Source organism: Falco naumanni, chromosome 14, assembly GCF_017639655.2.
Source record: "Falco naumanni isolate bFalNau1 chromosome 14, bFalNau1.pat, whole genome shotgun sequence".
NCBI classification, from domain to species: Eukaryota; Metazoa; Chordata; class Aves; order Falconiformes; family Falconidae; genus Falco; species Falco naumanni.
The window spans coordinates 18,867,291-18,889,266 of record NC_054067.1 but is presented as its reverse complement, the minus strand read 5'-3'; the positions used below and the strand labels follow the sequence as shown (position 1 = coordinate 18,889,266).

Here is a 21,976-nt window from a genome sequence, read left to right as displayed (position 1 = left end):
TTTTGCCTGTCTGCATCTTCTCAAAATGTACCTCAATAGAAAATAACTTCTTTATATGTAACTGATGTATGGTACTGCAACCTCAAAACTTTCCCGTGTCTGTGATTCAACTATACAGTGTCTGAAATGGACGAACTCTATAAAAAGACAAGTTTTGTGTAACCTCTGCTGTTACCAATAGGAATTGTTGTGTATAGCATTATAAAAAATAATGCTTCGCTGCTGGGATGCTCAAAGCTGACTGTGGATAGGGTGACATTAAGGGTTCAAATAGCAAACAGTGTTTACTATGAATAGGGCTAAGGAGGGAAGACTTAATTAGATAAGATTTAAAAATAAAAGAAAAAGCATTTCTAATGAGAAATTTCTCATAACTCCAAGTCTAAATTGGACAGAAAGATGGCATAACCGATAGTAGGATAGTAGAAGGGGCAGCTAAGACAGATAGTGAAGTATTTCAGAGAAAGAAATGGCCAGATGGAAAAACTTGTTACTTGGTCTCAGTTGAGATAACTACTTAAACTGGGAATGACAGGGAAAAAGAGGCATTTCTAAAAAGAAGTAGTATGTTAACGTATCAGAATGTAAAAGGAAATTCTAAATTCAAATGGTAATAAACTGAGATAGCTAATTAAGGATGAATCTACAAATATTCTTATTTAACCCTGGTAGGCAGCTAAGCCTACAAGTCTTTCTGCACTTCTTCAGGGCGTTCACATTGCTTACACACTGATGTGAAATGTACATTGTGTCTGTACATCTTGGTACATTTATATTTGAGTTCAAGGCAAGCTAATATTTAGTATAGCCTGATTAATACACTTAGAATATGGAGGTGTCACAGGCCTCTGCCTTTGACTATGGAGATTTTAGTGTGAAGTATTTCTGTCTTCTCTTACATATTAAAATGGAGAGCTGTTTCAGAGCAGGTTTTTAATAGAATTCCGTGTTGAAGCACTGTAATGGAGCATCACGTGTACTTCCAAAAGGATTCATATAAATGCATGTTTTAAAGTAAATTATTTTTATTGATTAGTTATCATTTCTTGTCAACTAGGTATACCACATGCATTAGATATTGTATAGGGGCAACCATACTCAGCAGTGGACTGCGTAACTACTCTTAAAGGAGGAGAGCATTTTCTTCTGTGAGCTAATCCTGTGTGCTAATCGGTTGTTGCTTTAATCTGTTACAGTTTAGGAGGAAATTAGATTGGCGTTACTGTTACAGCATTACTCTTACCTGTTACAGTAATTTTCCTGTATTTACTTATCAGAAGCAGCTGGTGCATTCCTTCTAGAATAATATAATAATCTTTTTGTAGCTGTCAGTTCATACCTCTGTAATCTGACAAAATAGATTCTTACTCATTCTCACAACATATCAGTCTTGTCTCTGAGGAGGAGAGTTACCTCTTGCTACTGTAGATGATCTCTTCTTATGTCTTTCAATAGAAACTTTCTCCTTTTTTATACAGTTTACCAATTACATGACCCATGGAAAATGAAGATCACAAATATTCATCATATTTGAGTCTTGCACTTGAAACTAGGTTATTTCTGAGCCTTACAGTAGTTCTGGATCAAGTAACTAGTATCACTGTTCAGAAAATCAAGAATGAAAGGGCATGTGTTTTATGTAAAATTAAAGATAGTTACATCAAAATTGTAGCGTAAGACTAGATTTGTAGTTAAATTGGAACCAGAAAGATGAATGAAATCATTGTTAATAATCATATCATAAGCAGTAATACAAATTTGATAGTCAAAAACACTAACAGCGGAGAAACAAAACTTTTCTATAACCTGTTTGTGTTTTAATGCTGCACCAGTATTTGAGTGGTTCAGTATATATAGAGAGGAAGAAAGCATGGCTAATGTCACTCAAACTCAGTGTGTAGTGACACAGGCTTAAATTTCCTTAACATGAGTTCACCAGATCATCTTCATTGTCCCAAGCATCAGTTGTTTGAACCTTTCATTTCTGCCCTTTTTTTATGCTTTCATTCCTTTAAGTGGAAGCTGAAGCAGCAACCCCCACTTTTAGTCTCAGACCATGTTTGAATGAGGGAGAATTAAACAGGTAATCATACTGAAATTAATGTGGATGATTCTTCTGTGTAGGCTTCAGCAGTATGAAAGGAAAATGAAGCGGTATATTGGCCCTTTAAGTAGGTCACAGAAAGCCTGGTGTGGTTGTTAATCGATATCTGCCTTCTGTGAAAAAACTGCCAAGGCAGAGATTTTTCTACATGTAAACAGGCATTTATTAATATTTTCAGGTCTTACTGAATATTGCATAACAAGATTAGGTAAATTCCAACATCATTATTGGCCTGTTATCCAAAATTCTTTGTAATTTTTTGGTAGCACACTAGTGGCAAAGTATTTTTGCACTTTTTTTTTATTAGCAACCCTTTCTAGTAATTGTGCAAGCGACATATGGCTGAATTATAGGAGATGGCTATCCCAGATTCCAAGACTTTTCATTTTCAGACTTACATATACTCAGGAAAATACATGATTCAGATAGGAAATTTCTTGACTTCCTGATAAGACAATGACAATAACTTTTTGGTATTTCTTTCTTGTCATTGAAGAAAGGTTAGCTGGTCAGTGATATTTCCAGATTCACTGATGCTAAAATAAAAGTCCATTACACATGTATTGGTGTCCCAGGTAACAATAGTACTTAGGTATTTGAACCTAAAACTGAGAAATAATGGTTTTGTTAAATCCTAAATTTGGCAGTGCTTATATAGCAGGTGAAAATAAGATGCATGTTAAAAAAGCATTTGAGGGTTGGTGTTTCCTCACCCCTCCCCCTGACATGTAGCTTAAACTAAGATTCTGTATTTCTGCTTGGAAGTGGGGATGGTCTATTTTTCTTACCTTGCAATGCCTTAATTGAATTAGCATAGGGGTATCATTCAGCATAACTTTGCAGGACAAGTTAGCTTCCATCTCCATTGTAATGGCTCATATGAATTATACTTCATGTATTTGTGGAACAGTAGTATGTCTTCTTTCCCATTTCATGTGCCAGCAGAGATGGGGAAGGTAATGAATTTAGGGAGCTCAAAAATAGATTGAGGAATTTTTTTGCTCTGGAGTTGCACTCCAGTCAAGCTCTAAGGTCACCCTCTAGTGCCTGTAATTTAATAAATATGGAGAGTTGGACACATTGTCTTTTTAAAGTAACTTTTAGCTGCCCTTTAGAAGAGAGGGGGTTTCTAGGACAGACAAGGTGTCTTTTGAATGTCTTTTTTCCCCTAAGTCCACCGTGGCTTTGGGGTAGGTCAGAATCAAAATGACTTTCCCTTTCTGCATTACTGCTAGAAGATCAGTGTATTTGTTTAATGTTATAGCATAGCTTCATTTTTTTCTCACGGGTGGTTCTCTTTCCTTGTCTTCTCCACTGAGATGTGGACAATTACTATCTGAAGCGACAAGAATTTTAGCAGTCCCTTGAAGATTTACAAATACTGCTTACTGAGATGGCCGACTGCACAAATAGTTGATGTTTGTAAAACTTACCTTACTTCCTTCTAATATAAATTTGTAGAGGTTGAAGTGCCATTCCATATTTCTGTTAAATCTTGAAATTACTGATTTTTAAAACGGAAAATACTTGATTTGCATTTTTAGAGCTGTGAATTAGTGCCTCTAAGTAAATAAAACTGTACTACTTACGGGTGGTACTGAGTCAAGGTAATTGCTGCTTGTTGGTTGATACAAGGCTCCTTTAGGGTGGTTTATGGCATTATTACTGTAGAACTGTCAGGTTCCATTATCCTGACATCCCTTTGGGGGATTGACTGAAGACTGGAGGAGAAAGTCTTGCTTCCAGGCATAGTAAGTTCAGTGAGTTAGGGTGAGGGACAAGTTGGTGTATCTTTTTGCATTCAAGGCTCTGAATTTCACACTAGCTGTCATGGAACAATAATATATAACTTAGCATGTCTCTGTGTGGGAAGGATGATAGACTCGAGCTGGAAGGCACAAATCTGTCAAATGGAGACCTTCACTTCATCTATCTTATATGAATATTATCTTTTGCTTATGTCCAGACAGATCAGTATGCTAGTTAACACAGATGTGCTGATGTTTTCTGAGCATAATAGACTAAGGATTTGTTTACATGGTCCTCTTGAAACCAAGTATATAGACAACACTTAAAAATTAATACTTTCCCAAAACAGACTGAGTAAAAACTTCAGTTTTATTTATATGGAAAGAAATTGCCAATTACGCTATCTATAATGCTCTCAACAGTAAACCACAATAAAAGCAGTAACAAAACCCCCATGTGTCTCAATATTATAGTTTGGATTACATATATGCATGGTATTGAAACTGCAAGTATACAACATCAAACAAAGTTTAAAAAAGTGTGTTGTATTAAGCAGTTACACTGAAGTTTCCTCACATGAATGGCTAATTTTTAGGTTTACAATGGCAATGCAGTGCACCTCTGAGACAAATTTATAGAAAAATGTTAAAGGTCATGTTCAAATTCAGTTCACTCATATTTCATGGTCACCTTAATTTTCAATGCTTAATTTTGTTCTTTTAAAACCTTTACACGTTGCCAAAAATTCTAATGTTGGTAATATTTGAATTGACTACAGGTGTAAAACACATGACAGAAACTGTTTTCAGTGTCGTTTGTGTGTTACAGCTTATAAATAGTCTCATTCACTGAACTTTCTGAAATTCTTTGAATGTTCCACATAAGCAGCAGTGTACTGAAAACTTGTTGCCCTTTTCTGTAGGTTTAGATGCTGGTGATGGTTATCTGGAGGACAGGGTTGGGGTTTGTTGTTGGTGTGTTTTTTGTTTTTTTGCTTTTTTTTTTTTTTTTGTGTGTGTGTGGTTGTTTTTTTGTTGTTGTTAAATGTGCTTACTTAGCTTCAGATAGCTGTATCTTATGAGCTACTTGGAGGAAAGAAAGAAATCAAGTGTTACATCTCTATACTGGTTAATTCCAAAAATTATTGGCTAAATATTTCATAAGTGCAGACAAACAATCAAATTATCTAGGAAGATCTCTGAAAGTTAAAACTGGAGTAACGATTGAGTTTTTACTTGATCAAGACTTCAATTTCAGTAGAAGATGCCTTGAACTTTTCCTTGTGTTAGGCTTGCCATAAAATCCTCCTCAGTTTCAGACGGTAGGAAACTATTATTTTTATTTGACTTGACTTCTCTATTTTCTCCTTTCTACAAGACGCAAGCAAGAAGATAACAGTTTTAATTGGATATCACTACAGAGTATGATGTTTGTTACAGTTGCACATAGATTTCTTGTCTATAAGTATATCACTACTTGGAAAAAATAATTTGTGTTAGGGTAGTAGAAATGCACGCTGTCTCTCAATATATTTCATGCTCTTCCTTGGGGCTATATTAAAAATATATATGTAAGTAAAAAAATGTAAATTGAAATTTTAATTTTTGCAGCTATCATTAGCTTTCCTCATCACAATCTAACATTGAAGTGCAGTCTTTGAAAAATCGGTACCTTCACAGTCTAAAATGAAATAAACTTCTCAGTGCCTTTGAGGACTAAATGCTTTTATCAATTATAGAAGCAGCTCTTGATCATTGCTTAACCCATATATGCAGGTTTTTAAAATCAGAACAGTTTTGAAACCTGTATCTAGAGATGAACACCAAATTAGCCACAGAAGTACGCTGGTGAAGAGGACAACATTGCTACATGCTTTCCTAATGTATTAAGACATTCTAACTGCCTTACAGTGGCAAGAAAAGTGCAAATATAGAGAAGGGTGAGGAATTCAGCAGACCTCTGCTAAGTTTTCATGACTTGATGATGATTCTCAGACAACTTGCAAGAATTTCAGGCCCTCAGATGTCATCACCTGTTTCCATTTGCCATTGTTTTTATACTGCCCTAACCTGTGTGTCATTCCAACAAGGTAGCAGTTATTTGCTACCAGATACAGCTGGCAGGATCCACAGAGATCTTGCAGCCATCCAAGAAGTGTATAAGCCTGTTCTTGAATCTGTGATAAGTCACCTGACTCCTTTGAGTGTCTCTTTCTTGTGCTTTTGAAAATTTGTCTGTCCTACTTGCTTTGCATAGATCAGGGCCCTCCAAAATATTCAAGGATCAAATATGGCCTTCAGGTTTCTGGCTGTTACCTTTCCCCAGATGTGATAGGTGAGAAAGGCGCTAATGAATTACCTCTTCTGGGAACTTTTTCTCAGGTGCAGTAGAAGAAATAATTGTGGCTTAGCATATATGTGTATTTAGCAATTTTATATATATGCCATCTTTTTGTTCTGACAGGTTGCTAACAGTGCACTTAGGACAAATTATACTGCACCCATAATCTTTACTACTGTCTTGAAATCTACAGTATTTTAAAGACTTTATATTTTTTATGTCACAAAGGAAATGGGTAGGAGCCTTTTCAAAATACCCTGCGAGTTTACCACCATTGTGCTGGTGTGTGCATATATATATATATAATTTTATTTTTTTTGTGTGTGTGTTCACTGTCAGTATCTGTGAATAATGATGTTTCTTTCTGGCCCCTATTTCTATCTTTAAGGAATGACCTAACATAGGTAATTTTTTTTCTTTTAATTTTTGAACTTCAGACAATTTATTTATTAATTATGTTACTGATACTGACTTTGTTTTTCTGCTTGATATAGTAGCCATCACCAATGTGTCCAACAGAATTTTTAAAGTGTTTGGTAATTTTCTTAGTTAATAATTTTGTTAGTAAACTTGTTTATTACTAAATAAGAACCTTATTACTGAAGATTGCAAGAGCTGTCACCATCCATGTGTGAAATATACTAGTTCTAAAGACCATTTGTTTTTTTTTTTTTTGACCAAATTAAAGATAATTATCATAAGTTCTAGAAGAAAATTAACTAATTGTACTCAGTATTGTTGCATGGAATGTAAAAGTTCTTTGGGTCCGTAGTAATTCTAGTTTCAGAATAATCTTGTGAGTTTGATCTTTTTTTTCCTTGCTGCTTTTAGTCATTTTAATAGATGCAGCAATACATATTTTACTTGTATTAGGGATGACTGTTGTGAGAGACCTTGAGCTAGGTTTACAGGAGACTGCATGCAGATAAACTTATTCTAATTATTATTAACAGTTCCAAGTTAGTCATTAATAGTTGTCTCTTTCACATATACGTATGACGCAATAAAAAAGTAGTATTTTTTAAATGTTTAGTAAAGAAAAGAAAAAATAAAGGCAATGATAATGTTCAATAAATTTTCAGATTTTTGTGTCATCCAACTTACTTTTCCATGACCTCTGTTTTTGGGAGGGATGAAGATTTCCAATTTCAAAGATATGTTTGAAAATAGGAGAGACAGTAACAGTTTTTCCTGCCTTAATATTCTAAAGTGTAGAAATAAAAGAAGCTTTTACAATACTAATGTGTTCTTGATTTTAATTTTGCTTTTATCTTTCTAATATTGAATGTTAGTGATAGAGTTTTAAACATTCCTAGCTGGTTTTCCCCCAAATACACCGTATGTAATGCATTTCCTCTTTTTAAGAGGAAGTACAGGGAGGAGAGAAAGGTAAGTCCAAAATTACATTTTTTCAGCTATCAAATAATACATTTAAATCAAGTGTCACCATGGATCGGTGGCACTTGACTGCATTAGTGTGGTTATTTTTATTCCTGAAAGAAAGGTTTATTACAAAGTAATTTATATTCTGCAGCCCGGCAATATAATTGGTCTGAACATTGAAGTCCTGTAGAGCTTTTGAAGCTTGGACATGTAGTAAAGAGCATTTCAGACAATTTTAAAGAAACAAAAAGCAACATTGGTAAAAGGAATGAATTCTGAGTCATCAGCTGTCAGTATAGAAATACATTTTTCTCACATTGTGTTATAATTGCTCACTCTATTAATGTGATGTGTATTACTGCTTTGGTTATTGCTGATGTTCCAAAGTCAGATAATTGTAGTTTTTTCTCTTTGCTTTATCATTCTCCCCCCACCTTTTCTTTTTCTTTTCAGTCAGAATGTTCCTGTCTGTGCTTTTCAGAATGGGATACTTTATGGCTTTTCACTTTGAGATTACTTTTTCCTCTTCATTTTAACTGCAACCATATACTTTTCATCATTTCCATTACTGAATTTTCAAACCTATTTGTTGTAGCACGTTTAAAGGTATAAACAAAGTAGTAGCTTCTAGGTTTTTTTCCTATCCAGTTTTCCATGTAACTTCAATATTGGTATTTTCCATTGGTGAATTGACCTTTGTATGGAAAGCCAGCACAATGTATGAATACCATAATTTGAAAGCCAGTCTTTCAAATAGACCGTAAAAGATTGTTAGAACTTTCCTGCTTTCCATCAGTGTTGCACACCATTTATTGTTTGAAATATCCATGCAATGAATATCCAAGGTACTTGCTATGCTTGTAAAATACCAGAACATGAATCAGTGCCTTGAAGTTTACAGATCACCTAGTTCTCTGTAAGACTTTACATTAACGACTTTTTTTAACTTCTGAAGTAGTTCTGTAGTTGTCTGATACCTATAAGAAGTTGTCACTTGAAAAAATTAAGCCTTTAATTGCCAGCGTCATTTGGAGTTCATGACAATTAAGTTAAATGCCTAATTGGACCTTGGACAAAGTTAAAGGGGGGGAGGGAAATCGTTAGTGTGTATTTAATATCTGCTTCTGATGTTTGGTTTTTTTTATTAATCAGATTTTGATGTGCATTGTGTTAAGACTTTATGACCTTTGCTGTACATTTTCACATATGGAACTTAGTTGGGCTGTTGTCTTCTCAGTCTTGCCTTGTCTCTGTTTTCAGTCTCAAATAGTTACCTTGGCCAGCCTGGTTGTTTTGGGTCTGTGCTAACCAGTGACAGGAATAGACAGCAAGGACAGTGATATAATCTCTTGTTTCTGTGGTGGTTTTTTCTTTCAAGTTTGCTTGTGAAGGTGGGTTCCAAGAAGGTAAAAGTGTGTGAATTTCAATCATAAGTAAGGGAAACATAAACATTGTTTTAAAAAAATGCAAATGATCAAAGAGTGAATACATAAACAGAAAGACCATTCCAATGGTCTGTCTTTTAGTACTGTGGTTTATGAATGGCAGGATGATTATTATGACAATTTACAATGTTTATGACTTCTATAAAAGGTCAAGTTTATCACCATTCTTTCTACTAACTTTGGGAGAGAATAAATGAGCAATCTGAATATTTTTTTACTTTTTATGTAGAGCAATGCTATGTGAGAAATAGTGGCATTTTCTAAAAGGGTGCAATTGACTTGAAAATCCTGTTCTCATTTTTTAAATGGTATCTAAACCAGTATTATTTGTGCTTTGGTGGTGTTTTCTGTAACATGTGTGCTCTGTACCCTGGTGATGTGATCTTTGAGGGTCACTGAACTTGTGAGATTTGAGTCCTTGTGGTTTTGTTACTGGTCTGTAGTTGTGAGTGAGTCACTTCTGCCTCAGTTTCCTTATAGGTAAGTGATGTGAATGATACTGACTTGACCTGAGAACGGGCTTGCTGAATGAAAATTTGTTTCGTCTGATCTTGTATCCTGTCTCTAACACTTGGTATCAAATACTTAGGAGAGATTGTAAAAAGAGCACAAGCGTATTTTCCAAAGCTATTCCTGAGCTTTCACCAATTTGAGGTTAACAGATTTCTTGTGCAGAAGTGGTGGTTCTGATATTCTTATCTGGATTTTTTTTCTTATGTGTGGTTTCTCCAGTTAGGTTTTAAACATATTCTGTAAAAATTATAAATGGTATAATGTGAGCATTTGGAATTTTAGCAAAGTTTTAGAACCTACCATCAAGTGACAAGCACTTACTTTAGCTTCTGTTTCCATCATTCCACTGGTGACATTCTTGTACTGTGAAAACAGCACTGTCTTTGAAATAAGTTTTGGATACAGTGATGAAGGAATTAAACTTTATTTTACTTAAAAATGTTTATAGTTTTTTTCATAAGCTCATGAAGGAGATCTGAAGGTGTGCAAATACATTTTTCAAAAAGAAGCATGCTCATTCTATTACATTAAGTAGAAATAAAATTACTGTGGTTCATATTTGAAATGTATGTGTGCTTGAGCTAAGGTGAGAAGTAAAGGCCAGAGATATAAGCAGAATTTTTTCTGCTACCCCGTGGCAGAAAACTTTGTACTACTCAAGGAATAAGGTTTTCTCCTAAGTTTTTCCTATGTTAAGGAACTGGAAGAAGAGTCAAGGCTCTTTAAGAAGCTAATTTACCTTTGTGGAAGTAAAGCCTGAGGGTTTTAGATGCTTCCATATCCATGATTAGTTTTGATAATAACTTCAAAAATATTTGATTTACAGTTGTATAATTCAATATTCCATTTGGTTGAAAGTCTCACTCCTAGGCTTGAAACCTTTCACAATAATTAATGTGTCAGGGGTGGGTGGTGGGTGGTGAATGTGTGTGCAGTGTGTTTCCTATTCATAGGGAAATGGTGAAACTAGCGGTCTCCTCATTGCTGTTGTAATGTTCAGATAATGCCTGAAGAGTTCTTATAAACAGGAGTGAAGTCTTTTTGAATATTGGTTTGAAGTTCAACTACATACTTGTCACAGCACAGCATATGCTACAGGGTACTGGGTTTCATGAGCAAGGTAACAAAATTGGTTTTTGTTGCTCAATGCATCTAACAGAAAACTGACTAGTTTTAAGTTATGTGCAGTTGGGTTTTTTTCCCTTTTTTTTTTTGTGTGGTTTTTTTTCATTCTGTACAAGTGGGTGAAACAAATTTGTCTATCAGAAAAGGTTTTAATACAGTAACTTACGCTGTGAGGATCAGGAATTTCTGACATGGTTTGCATTTGAAATATTCAGTATCACAATAAATCAAAAGATACAAGGTCATGCTATAGTGCTCTGTGCTACCTGGCTCTGAAATCACTGAAAACTAAAGAGATACATTAATATACATATAACTGTGGAATTATTGGTTGGCTTCTCCTGCTAGGCAGCTGTTGGAACTAATCAGATTGTGCCTAAGAGCATAATAAGGAAAAACTTTAATAATGCTTAGGCCTCTTGGAGGCTCTGTCATTTCAGCTGTCATACTCCTTTCACTAATTTAGTCTAGGTTTGCAGTTTTGTTAAAAGCCATAATGCTGAATTTTTGAAACAGATCTCATTTGATTTTACGTTTTACAATGTGTTCATCATATACCCACAGTAGGTCTATTCTTATGGTAACAGTAAAATTAATTGAGGGTGGAAGTGGATTTTTAACTCGTAGGTAGAATGCACAACATTTAGCAACTAGTTTTATGGTGTCGCCTTAGGATTTTGAGATAGCGCTTTAAATTGTGATTCTATGTAACAACTGAAAGCTATTTTGTTGTGGTGAGCAGTCCTGCAGATTTCTGTGAACAAATTGACTCAATCCTTACATGGAGAGTACTTGTTTTATCTTATTTCAAGTGTGTAAAGGCAGATGTAGTAATGGGTAGAATGTCTAGGCATGTTTTAAAAATAGTAGTATTGTGCTTAACTTTTAATTTAAAATCAAGTATTAGTTTAACTCATTGCCTCATAAATAGAAGAAAGTCAATCTTGTAGCTTAATAACAAATACATGCAAGAATCCTAACAATACATGAAACCCTTTAAAATAAAGAAATAAAAATGAAGTAAGTGTAAAAATCAAGGTATAGGGTTAAGTCTTTGTGTCTGAGTTAAAAATCATTTAAAGAGTGTTTAGGTTAAATTGTTGGAGGTGTGTTTCATTTTCCATGCTGATAGATAGTTTCCCAGTTGGTGGAGATAAGTTAACATGGTTTTGCTGGAATTTAGGTTGATTTATTTTAGTAGTTTTGGTTTGGTAGATTCAGTTGTTTACATCACATTTTTAGAATGTGAAGGCTAAACTTGGCATTAAATTATTTGTGGCATGTTACCTTCCCCAGAGGGTGCTTCCTTAAAACCGCTTTCCTAGTTCTAACCTGTATTTGGCTGAGAGATGCTGTTTTTGTCAGCAGGTGTCTCAAAACAAGATTAAGTCAATGGGTATTGCAATGGTTCTTTAACCTCAGGTTATTATTATAGTGGGGTAGTTACGAAGAGTCTAGGAAATTTCTGTAGTTCTTGTTTGCCACACTAACACCTTGGTAATTGAAATCATGTTGATTGCCCCAAAAACTGTTGGTGTTTTCCACTAAGGAGGAGTCTACCGGTCCATTTTCTGTGTGCATGTTATGAAGTTTTACTGTACCACAAACAGTATGTGCACTGTTGTTTGGAAACGTCTGTTTTAAGACAGTAAATTAACCTCAGGACAGAACTTTGAGTGGATCCAGACCTGGGAAAGCTTGCTTCTTCCTCTGACTTGGATTACGTGAGTTGTTACTGGGCAGAAATGGCTTCAACTATCTTTCCTTAATTTGTTTTTTCTGGAATAGTACAGCCTGTGTGATGTCAGTCCCATCGCTAAATAACACTTCAGCTATTTTGTTTATTCTGGTGTTAGCTTTCCTGTTTCCCATCATCTTACTTTTATTGCTAAGATTAACCGCTCTGCAGTTTTTCCCTTGAATTGTGGGAGAGCCTGTCTCAGACTCGGAGGATAGTTAGCTCACAATTTATTGGAGGATACATGTCACCTGATGGGACTAATTTAGATCTTTGCAACGGGAGATGGATATGATATTTACCTTCTGAAGCTGGTATTCTTCATGCTTAAATGTTGGCTTATTGTGTTCTGGGGTGCGGTTTTGTTTTTTTTTTTTTTAATGTTACTTCCTATTGAAGGAAAAATCCCTGCTCATTAGCCAAAATTTGTAATGTATATACAAAACTGAATTGCTTCTAGAGAACATAAACAGTGAACAAATTTGAGCAGAAAAGCTGGAGTGGAATGATGTATGTTTGGTGTTTCCCCTGTAAATGTGCCATTCTGTTAGTCTTAATTTTATTTTCTTTCTTGTGGATCAATTTATCAATTTCATCATTGATTCCAAGTCTGAGAAATAGCACAAGTGTATTAGCGTGAAAGTGGAATTTTATTTTTGTTTTTAGGAATTAATTTATTCTTGCGTATAACTAACTATGAAAGTATGTATCAAATATGCTTTTAAGATTTTTGATCCCAAAAAACTCACAGGGAAGCTGTTTTTAGGAATATAACTTACTCTAGATAAAGTCATGACAGTTTATATACTAGAACTTCTAATACATACAGGTAGCATGAGGTTTCTTTTCCAAACTAATTTCCAGAGTCAAGTTACTGCCTTACAGTAAGAAAATGTTTCTTTGTTTTTATCTTACTTTTGTTCTACTGATTCAGATAAATAAGAGTCAGTAACACAGGAGGAGGAAGACAAGTTGTTTTCCTGATAAATCCTGCACCAAAGATACATTTTTGGTTTATCCCCTCCATTCCCTGATCAATGTGGTGAAAAGACTTATTTAATGAATTTTAGAATTCAGTCTCTCTGGAATGATTTTTAGTACATACTGTCACTCTGTACATCTTCCCAGCAACTTTCTCTAATTTGTTACTTTGAAATTGCAGTATTATTTATTATCTTCCAATGTGTAGTGAAGTGGTGTCTTGCACTTATGTCATGGACTTCCACAGTTTAATATGGTAGTTCCACTGTTATTTTCTCAGAATAATAAAAAAAGGATAAGTTTTCAGTCTTTGAAAAAAAAAAACAAAAAAAAGCTCCATTTCTTTCAAAAGCAAAAATGATCCTGTGGTAGTTAAATGTCCCACACAAACTTTTTCTCCTTCTGAGTTTTACAAAACATGTTTTGTTTTAAAAATATTTTTATTTACAAGAGATGGAGGTGGGGTGGGGTGAGAGTGTGTGTGAGATACTCATGCCATTCAGATGAAAATGTCAATGTTTTTTTCCTGGAAGTGTAATCATAAAGGGAAGATACGGTGGTTTTGCTCACAGCTGAACTAGTTTCAAAGGGCTTCAGATCAAATAAGATATCTTGCTAAGTAACTTCTTCTAAAAACTACAGCATCAGAGGTTAGGACATGGATTTGTCTTAATGAAGGTACCATATATTTAAAGAAGTCATGCATGTTAGCTGAAATTTTGGGTATGTGTATAAAAGAGGGAATGAAGATGATTACATTAATGAACACTGGTTTGCAAATACTGTACTCTTTTTTTTTTTTTAACAACAGACAGGTTTTCTATCTATTTTATTCTTTTGTTTTTCTGTTTGTTACAAGCCAAACCCATATGTATCCATCAGCCCCAGTTGCCACTGAAATTGCTGGAAGCTGAGGATGCGGGACAGTCTGCTGTAGAGTAAAGGCATTTTCAGAAATGTCTCTGTTGTTTGTTTTCCTGTGTACAAGTGGCTGTCAGTTTTAATCTCCTTCTGCTTGAAAGTACTGATGTGGTTATAGAGCAAGTAGTGAATAGGAGGGCATTACAGGTTCAACCTGCTCCAACACCCAGTCAGCATTCATCTGAGAGCTCTAAAATGTGTGATTAGGAGCCTAAGATACCTTGTTTGGCTGTCAAAGCAAAATGAGGTTGTAATTTAGGAGCTGTTCTGGACAACAATACGGAACTCTTAGCTGTTACCTCCAAAAACAGAGTGATGCATTAGAGAATTACATAAAGCATGTACTGATTTATTTCTTGTGTTTAGAGATACTGTGTTCTATTCCTGTTGCTGTTCCCAGCTAGGAAGTTGAGCAAATGTGAAATTGTCACACATATAATGCAAATACCAAAATTTAGTTGTTGAACATATTGTTGCCTAATATAAATCCTAATTTGTTTCTTCATTATATGTTTATAGTGTGACTCCAAAGACAGAACATACTGAGGGACAAGTCAGGTACCAGGACCTTTAGTTGTGGAAACATGAGAATTCAGAGCAAAGCTCAAACATATTTAATACGTTGATTTGCACACCTTCAGGTGTGTTGAAAATGTTTCCTGTTCAATAGGATGTTTATGAATATTTCTGAATAAGTGTAAGAGAGGAAATTGAGAGGGGAGTTACTACCCTAATTGCCTTGCCTGCAGCTATTGCCCTCTTCTTGTTTTGGGGAGAGTGTCTCTAGATGAAAGAACTTCTGTTCAAAGTTTTAAATTCTAAAGCTTAGTTTCTAAAGTTCTAAAGTTTATTTTAAACATGGTTGGTAACTCAGAAGTGTCTGCTCTTTCAGTCCAGCTACAAACCTCGGACAACTGATAAAATGTCTCTGTACTTCAATTTCCCATTTTTAGATAGTGGTACAACTATTTATATAGCAGGAGTATTGTGAAGATAAGTTCCTTACATTTCTGTGGTGCAGCTGCATATTTTGCTGAAATATATAATTGTATGTCTACGGTACATTGTGCAAGACTGATCAGGTGACAGCCCAGTTTCTGTTGCTATTTTTTTGTAAGCAATTATCTTGGTAAATTTTTACATCATGTTAATGCAGTAATGTGGATACACCATTCCTCCTACCCTAGTTTGCAGTGGTATATGAAATGATTTTTTATTAAAAGTTTTGGGGTTTGTTGTTTTTAATCTGTGGTTCAAAAGATCAGTTAATTTCCAAAAAAAAAAAAGAGAGAGAGAAGTTGAAGCTGTATTTCAAGCATTTCAGAGGCTGACATTGTAATAGGGGAAGAGAGTAACTCTTCAAACTACTTTCCAGCTCTCCATGTTCTGTCCCTTGTAAACCCTGTAGATTAAAGTGTTTGATACATTTTAGATATGGAGTTTCAGGTGTGTTTTAAGTGTAGATTGGAGAAATCAGGGCAGCAAAAAGTAAATATATAAAAAATGTAGTATTCACTGTCTTTAAATTGTTTCTTCTTAAAGGAGGTGGACGTGTTATAATAAATATGTTCTAAGAATTGAATGCCAAGAATTGAGGACACAAAAATATTCCATCTTAGAAAAAAATCCATCTTAGAAAAATATTACCTAAATTATCGATCTATGTTAAATCTACCCATCTTAGATAATAAAGTTGACAGTGTACAGAATATGACAAGATTGAAAGGTACTCCTTACAGAAAGGAACAAATCATCCAGGATTAAGGAGGCTCAAGTGATGTAATTGCTAGAACTGTTTCAGTCTTTTTGTAGTAACATTAAATTCAGATTTCCAAGGAAGTAATTTTGGTTTAGGTATACTTCCTAGCCACCTTCGTTTTCAGCACATGAGTATTAAATGCTTTGGTTGTCTGCTTCTTCATTCCATTTTATATTTTTTAGTGTTCCTTTCCAATGTGGAATGGTTCATTAGCCTCCTTATGTTCCACTGATCCCATCTACAGCATTTTGCTTTCTTTCTGCTTCATAGGATGAATAAGGTTTTGCATGCAGTTGTATACATGGGGAGGAAATATTTAGCAGTGTTTTACATTTATAGAAGCTCTTTTATAATTGGAGGTGGCAAAATAGCAAGTTATGATGTAGACATTGCTAAGAAACATCGTCCCTAATTTTTATGTAGGAATGGAGCTGATTAGGATTATGAATACACAAAATTCACTTTAGGTTCATGCATGATTGGAAGCTTCCAAGGCCTATTTTTACTGTGGATTTGAATGTGTAAGTTCAGTTTATTCAGAGCTAAGCTTTGGCTTGCTTCAAAGGAAACCATGTGAAACAGTGTGTGATACTGAAAAAAAACAACATAAAATGAACAAAACTCGTAGCAATCTTGGCCTGCAAATTGAAAAGTCTGTAGTTGTTTTGACAAACAGCTAATGTTTCAAATATGTAAGCAACTTTGCATCTGCTGAGTTTTGCATTATAAACTTCTTACCTTTGTAATGTTCTTTTCTTATTTTGAGATACTGTCACTCAGTTTTGAAGGTAACCATTGCTATTAATAACACATTTCAAGTAAATTTGGGTTGTAGGATAGTGACTGTGCAGTCTTTAAACAGGACACCTGTCCAGCAGATGTTAATCTAGAATGCTTGAACATGTGAATTGCACACTGTAAGTAATAGCAGACCAGGTACCTTTATTGGAGCTACAACACTTAGGACATATAGATCTGAGTGTACTAATACGCATGTAGTATAGTAAGTTACATCCATTATTACCTATCAGGTAGAATATTTTAGGCTTTATTTAGTATTTAAGGCTTTAGCTTGGCTTTGGGAGTTGATGCTTTCACATCGAAAGTATCATTTTTTTAAAAGAAAAATGCAAGTTTAATTTTCAGCTTTTAATAAAAATGCTGTCCCCTGTATAACTGTTGTCAGGTTTCCTGCATTAGGAATTGAAATTGTGCTACTATACTCGTTTCTCATAACTTTGCAGTTACAGAGCAGTTACATATGTCCTGACGCAAAAAGACAAGGAACAGTGGCTGGGATCTGTCTTGTAATTGTGCAAGAGACTTGCAAAGGCTTTCTGTATTGGTACATCTGAAATAACTAGGAGTTAGCAAACATGCGTTTTTTTCTGGACGTCCTGAAAAGATTTTAGGGTCCTTTGGATACAAGGTTACTTAATAACAAAACCTCTGTCGGAAATGCAGTTTCTTTAAATGAATTGTTGAATGACTTTGTAATAGGAAGCTGGTCTTTGTCTTTTTTATTCTTTTTATTTTCTTTTTACCATTTTGTTCGTGTTATTTCTCAATATTGCTGTATTTGGCCTGCTAGAATTTAGTCACTCTAAATCTGCTCATTTTAGATTTAAGGCAGAGTAAGATTTTTAGAAATTATGAAACTGATTTTAAGAGGGTTGTTGACATGTCATAGATACGTGCACTTCTAGCTTGTTGCAATATTAATTGAAATAAGTTACTGTATAACATTAGTAAAAGTTTATTATATGCATGTTCTCTAGCCCTTGACTTTTGTTTAAGATGCAGTGAAACTGAAGACATACATTGTGTAACATGTTCATCATTTACACTGAAGATAAGTATTGATAATAAGTCTAGGGCGAAGTTGTAGACAGAAAACACTGAGCTGCCTTTGGCCTTCTGTCTTTCTCTAAAAGTTCAGAATAGTCGTCTTGAATGAAGATTGAGGACAGTGTTGATCTAGTTTTTGACAGTTAACAATATATAGTTATTATATACAATTGTATAACTTCTAATGGTTTAAGAAGTAATTACTAATAGACTGTCTTAATTTCATAGTACTTTGTATCACAAGCAATGTTTCTGTAATGTTATTTAGCACAGTATTCTTTCCCTTCCCTAATTCTTTGAGAATTCACTTTATTCTGTCAACTGATCGATCTGCAAGTCTAATTTCATGTATTGGGTGGGCTGAGCCCCACAGCACCCCCACAGCGCTGTGCTTGTACCGGTGGCTGCAGAGGTGGTGATACACACCAGGGGTTTGGCTGCTGCTGAGCCCTGCTCGCACAGCACCAAGGCTGCCCCTCCAACCTGCCCCCTCCCCCACTGGTAGGCTGGTGGGGGGCAGGATCTTGGGAGGGGACACAGCCAGGTCGGCTGACCCAAAGTGACTGGTGGGATATTCCATAGTGTGTGATGTCTGCTCAGATATAAAAGAGGAAGGAGGAGGAAGGGGGGACATTTGTTATTTATATGACATTTGTCTTCTGGAGCAACCAGTACGCGTACCAAAGCCTGCTTCCCGGGAAGTGGCCGAACATCACCTGCTGATGGGAAGTAGAGAACAACATCTTTTGTTTTCCTTTGCTTCTGTCCATGCATGACTTCTTGCTGTTGCTGCTTCACCTTGACCCACAAGTTTGGGATTTTTTTCCTTCTCTTATTTTCTCCCTCCCTGTTTTGCCAAGGAGGGGAGTGATGGAGCAGCTTGGTGGGCACCCGGCATCTAGCCAAGGTCAACCCACCACAATTCATAAGATGTTGCGAGACATCATGACAACAGACCATGCCACTGTTATGAGCATGAACCAGAAGCTGGACTTTTTTCCTATTCCTTTTGACAATGTTCAGGTAGTCATTACCCTATGGATTTAAGTAAATACTGTGATACTGCAATATATATGTCTAGAGGCAAGTTATGTGTAGACTTCAGGTGCACTTTGTTACATGCAGTCCTGTCCATAATACTAGAAGCTCTTCTAGCTTGTCACATTAAGTGTCCATGTGTCATTGGTTATGTATTCTTTAATTTACTTAAATGTTACATTTTTTAAAAAACTTTCTAATTTTTTTATTTACATGACAGCCTAAAACATCTTCGAAAAGGACATTTGGATCCATTACAAACGATCAGGTAAATATGTAGTAGGGAGTGTTAAGCAAGAATTCTAGTTTAATTATTTCAGAGACTACTGTGTGCATGAATCCGCTGAAAAGAATGTTTTGAAAATTGAATAAGGTAACAGAGTTGCTTATTGCCCTGATAAAGAATTCTCTGGTTGGGCCAGAGCCTCTTAAAGCTAATCCTGGCTTCTCAGGTAGCATAACCTTGTTTTGCCTCAAATAGGTTACATTTCTTACACTGTCTTTTTACATTAAAAAAAGTCAACCTTTTTAATTTTGCACTCCTTTCCTTCTGTAGTGGTGTAGATAGTAGCACAGCAGATCGTTTCACCATTAAAATGACTGACTGGTAAACATATACTATATAAATATTAACTATGTATTATGCTTTTCCTATAGACTCATACCTTTCCTACTGTAAACAAAACCTTCATATCACTGGGATAATGTGGTGACTGAAGTACAGTTCAGTCCGATGAACAGGCTGACCCTAATGGAAATTTTCACTTCACTGAGGTTTTAATGATGATAGAGCCATTTACTTCAACATGAAGAATTTAATCCTGATGATTTTTCTTCATCTTTCTCTGAGGATTTTTAGCTCTCAATTTCTTTGCTTATGGGGGAGTGTGTTAGATATTTATATTCTTAAAAATATGTTTCTTGAATGTTTCATCATTATTTGTTTTGAGTGTTTAGAATAGGAGAACTGTCCATTCTTAAAAAATGCATTTGGTAAAATGCAGCATAATGTCATACCTAAACATACCCTTAAACAACATGAAATGGGCTTGTTTGAATTAGGAGAAAGTATAACTTTTTGTAATTTTTTTTGGGGTGTGGTTTCAAAAGATGTATAAACCTGTAATGAACACCAAGAAATACTCTTGGATAATATTTTCCAAGTAAAATATTGTAAAATATTTTTTTTGTAAATATTGAGTAAAATAGAAAATTACTCAAGGGATAGTAATTAAATTGGAAGAGATCTTTGCTTTCTTTTCTGTTTCTCTAGTAGTTTGGTGCAAGTGATGGGGAACTGAAGCTCTTGTATTTTATAGCAAACTTGTATGCTATAATGAAAAATACCTTTCTCGTACTTGTAGTTAAAGAAAAGCAGAAATGGATATGCATATGTATAACTGCATGTATTCAAAGTCTATATGAAGTGTTTGTTGTAGTTGTGGGATCTAATGACAGAATAATCAGTGCCCATCTGTCAGCTTGTGTACAAATAAGAAGTAAAAGATAGCTGACAGTGGTTGTGGTTTTTTTTTTTTTTCTCTAGCTTCTGTTACTTTTTTTCCTGGAAATGTGTATTAAAGCATAAAATATATAATTAATCATTTCTCAGTAATTATGAAATTTATTGCAAATAACTTCTAGCCAGATTGAAGATGAAGGGGAAACTCGCACTCCGCCATCATGAAGAGATCAGCATAGGATTACCATTCTAAAATGTAACCTAATTGGTTCAAAATTTATGTCTTGATTTATAAACAATTTGCAAGACTTATATTTTTATATGCCTTCTGCTAAAGAATCCAAAGCGGGATTTGTTTTATTGTTTCATAGTGTGTTTCAGTTCACTTTAGACTGTACCTAGTTGCAACTTTATGTTAGAAATACTGTGCATGTGGCACAGTAATTTTTGACATGTGGATAAATAGTTCTTTTCCATGAAATAAATGATTACTTATGAAGGGTCAGATTCTGGCTTTGAGAAAACAAATCAATAAAAGGGTACAGCCTTACACAGAAGTAGACACATAAATGCATTCACTTAATGGGGGGTAGTAGGATACAGTGAATACAGATCTTTTACAAGTAATGAGAAATAAGGAACCTTGTACTCCGGGAAAATTTTCTTTCCCTTTGGTCTGAAGAGTCTCAAATCAGTTTAGAACACATATACAATTACATGAGTAAAGGTGAAAGACAAGAGCAATAAACAGAAAGAGCCGGGCTGGAGGCAGTTGTTTATTATTACAAGTATCATACATAAAAAGAAAATCCTAGTCAGCATCTTTATCGATGCCGCCTTTTTCTGGTCATCCTACACATTTGGCTTTAGTGATCTGCATTCTAGCTCTGCCCTTCTGGAATTTATGGCTGGAAAATTGTCTTTATAGCCTTTCTTCCTCTGAAGGGTGAGAGATGTGGTGAGATAAGAGAGTAACAGTGATATTCTTAACTCCTGCTTGGCTGAAGAGACAGCAGAATAGGAACCTAGTTCTAGATTCCAGTTTTTTATTTTAGGAGACTACTTTTTCAGCACTATTGTTTCAAAAGAAGCTGTGTTTGTGCAATAGCTACAACATTTCTTCACAATTGTAAGGACATCAGTTATTCAACAAACCCCATGGAAGAAAAAATAATCACTATTTTTAAATTGATCTCATAGTTCTGTGGTTTATTTTTTGTTGTTGTTAATGGAAGTATATCTTTTCTCACTGGGATTTTCACTAGAAATATAAAATGTCTTGATGAAGAAAGGAGTAGTTTCAATGAGTTTTAAAATATATTTCTAATAAATTATTATGATTTAATTTTGTCTGTACCATCTAACACCTGACTTTTATAATAAGCCCCTCTTCAATCATGGTATTGTTTTTTTATGCTAATGAATTCAGATATGTCCAGAGTTGCTCCAAGAAAAGAGAAAGTCCTTTTATCTTGTTTTCTATGAAATTGAATATTGGTTTAGGTCTTCCAGTGTATGCATACTGTCTTGCCTTTGGATTTGGCTGAACTTCGGCTTCATTCCTCTTTTC

At 34.9% G+C, this 21,976-nt stretch overlaps 1 protein-coding gene across 1 annotated transcript in view; it reads left to right on the top strand.

Annotated features, from left to right (window-relative positions):
* Positions 1-21,976, top strand: part of PCDH11X (protocadherin 11 X-linked) — a 508,255-nt gene that overhangs the window by 55,246 nt on the left and 431,033 nt on the right.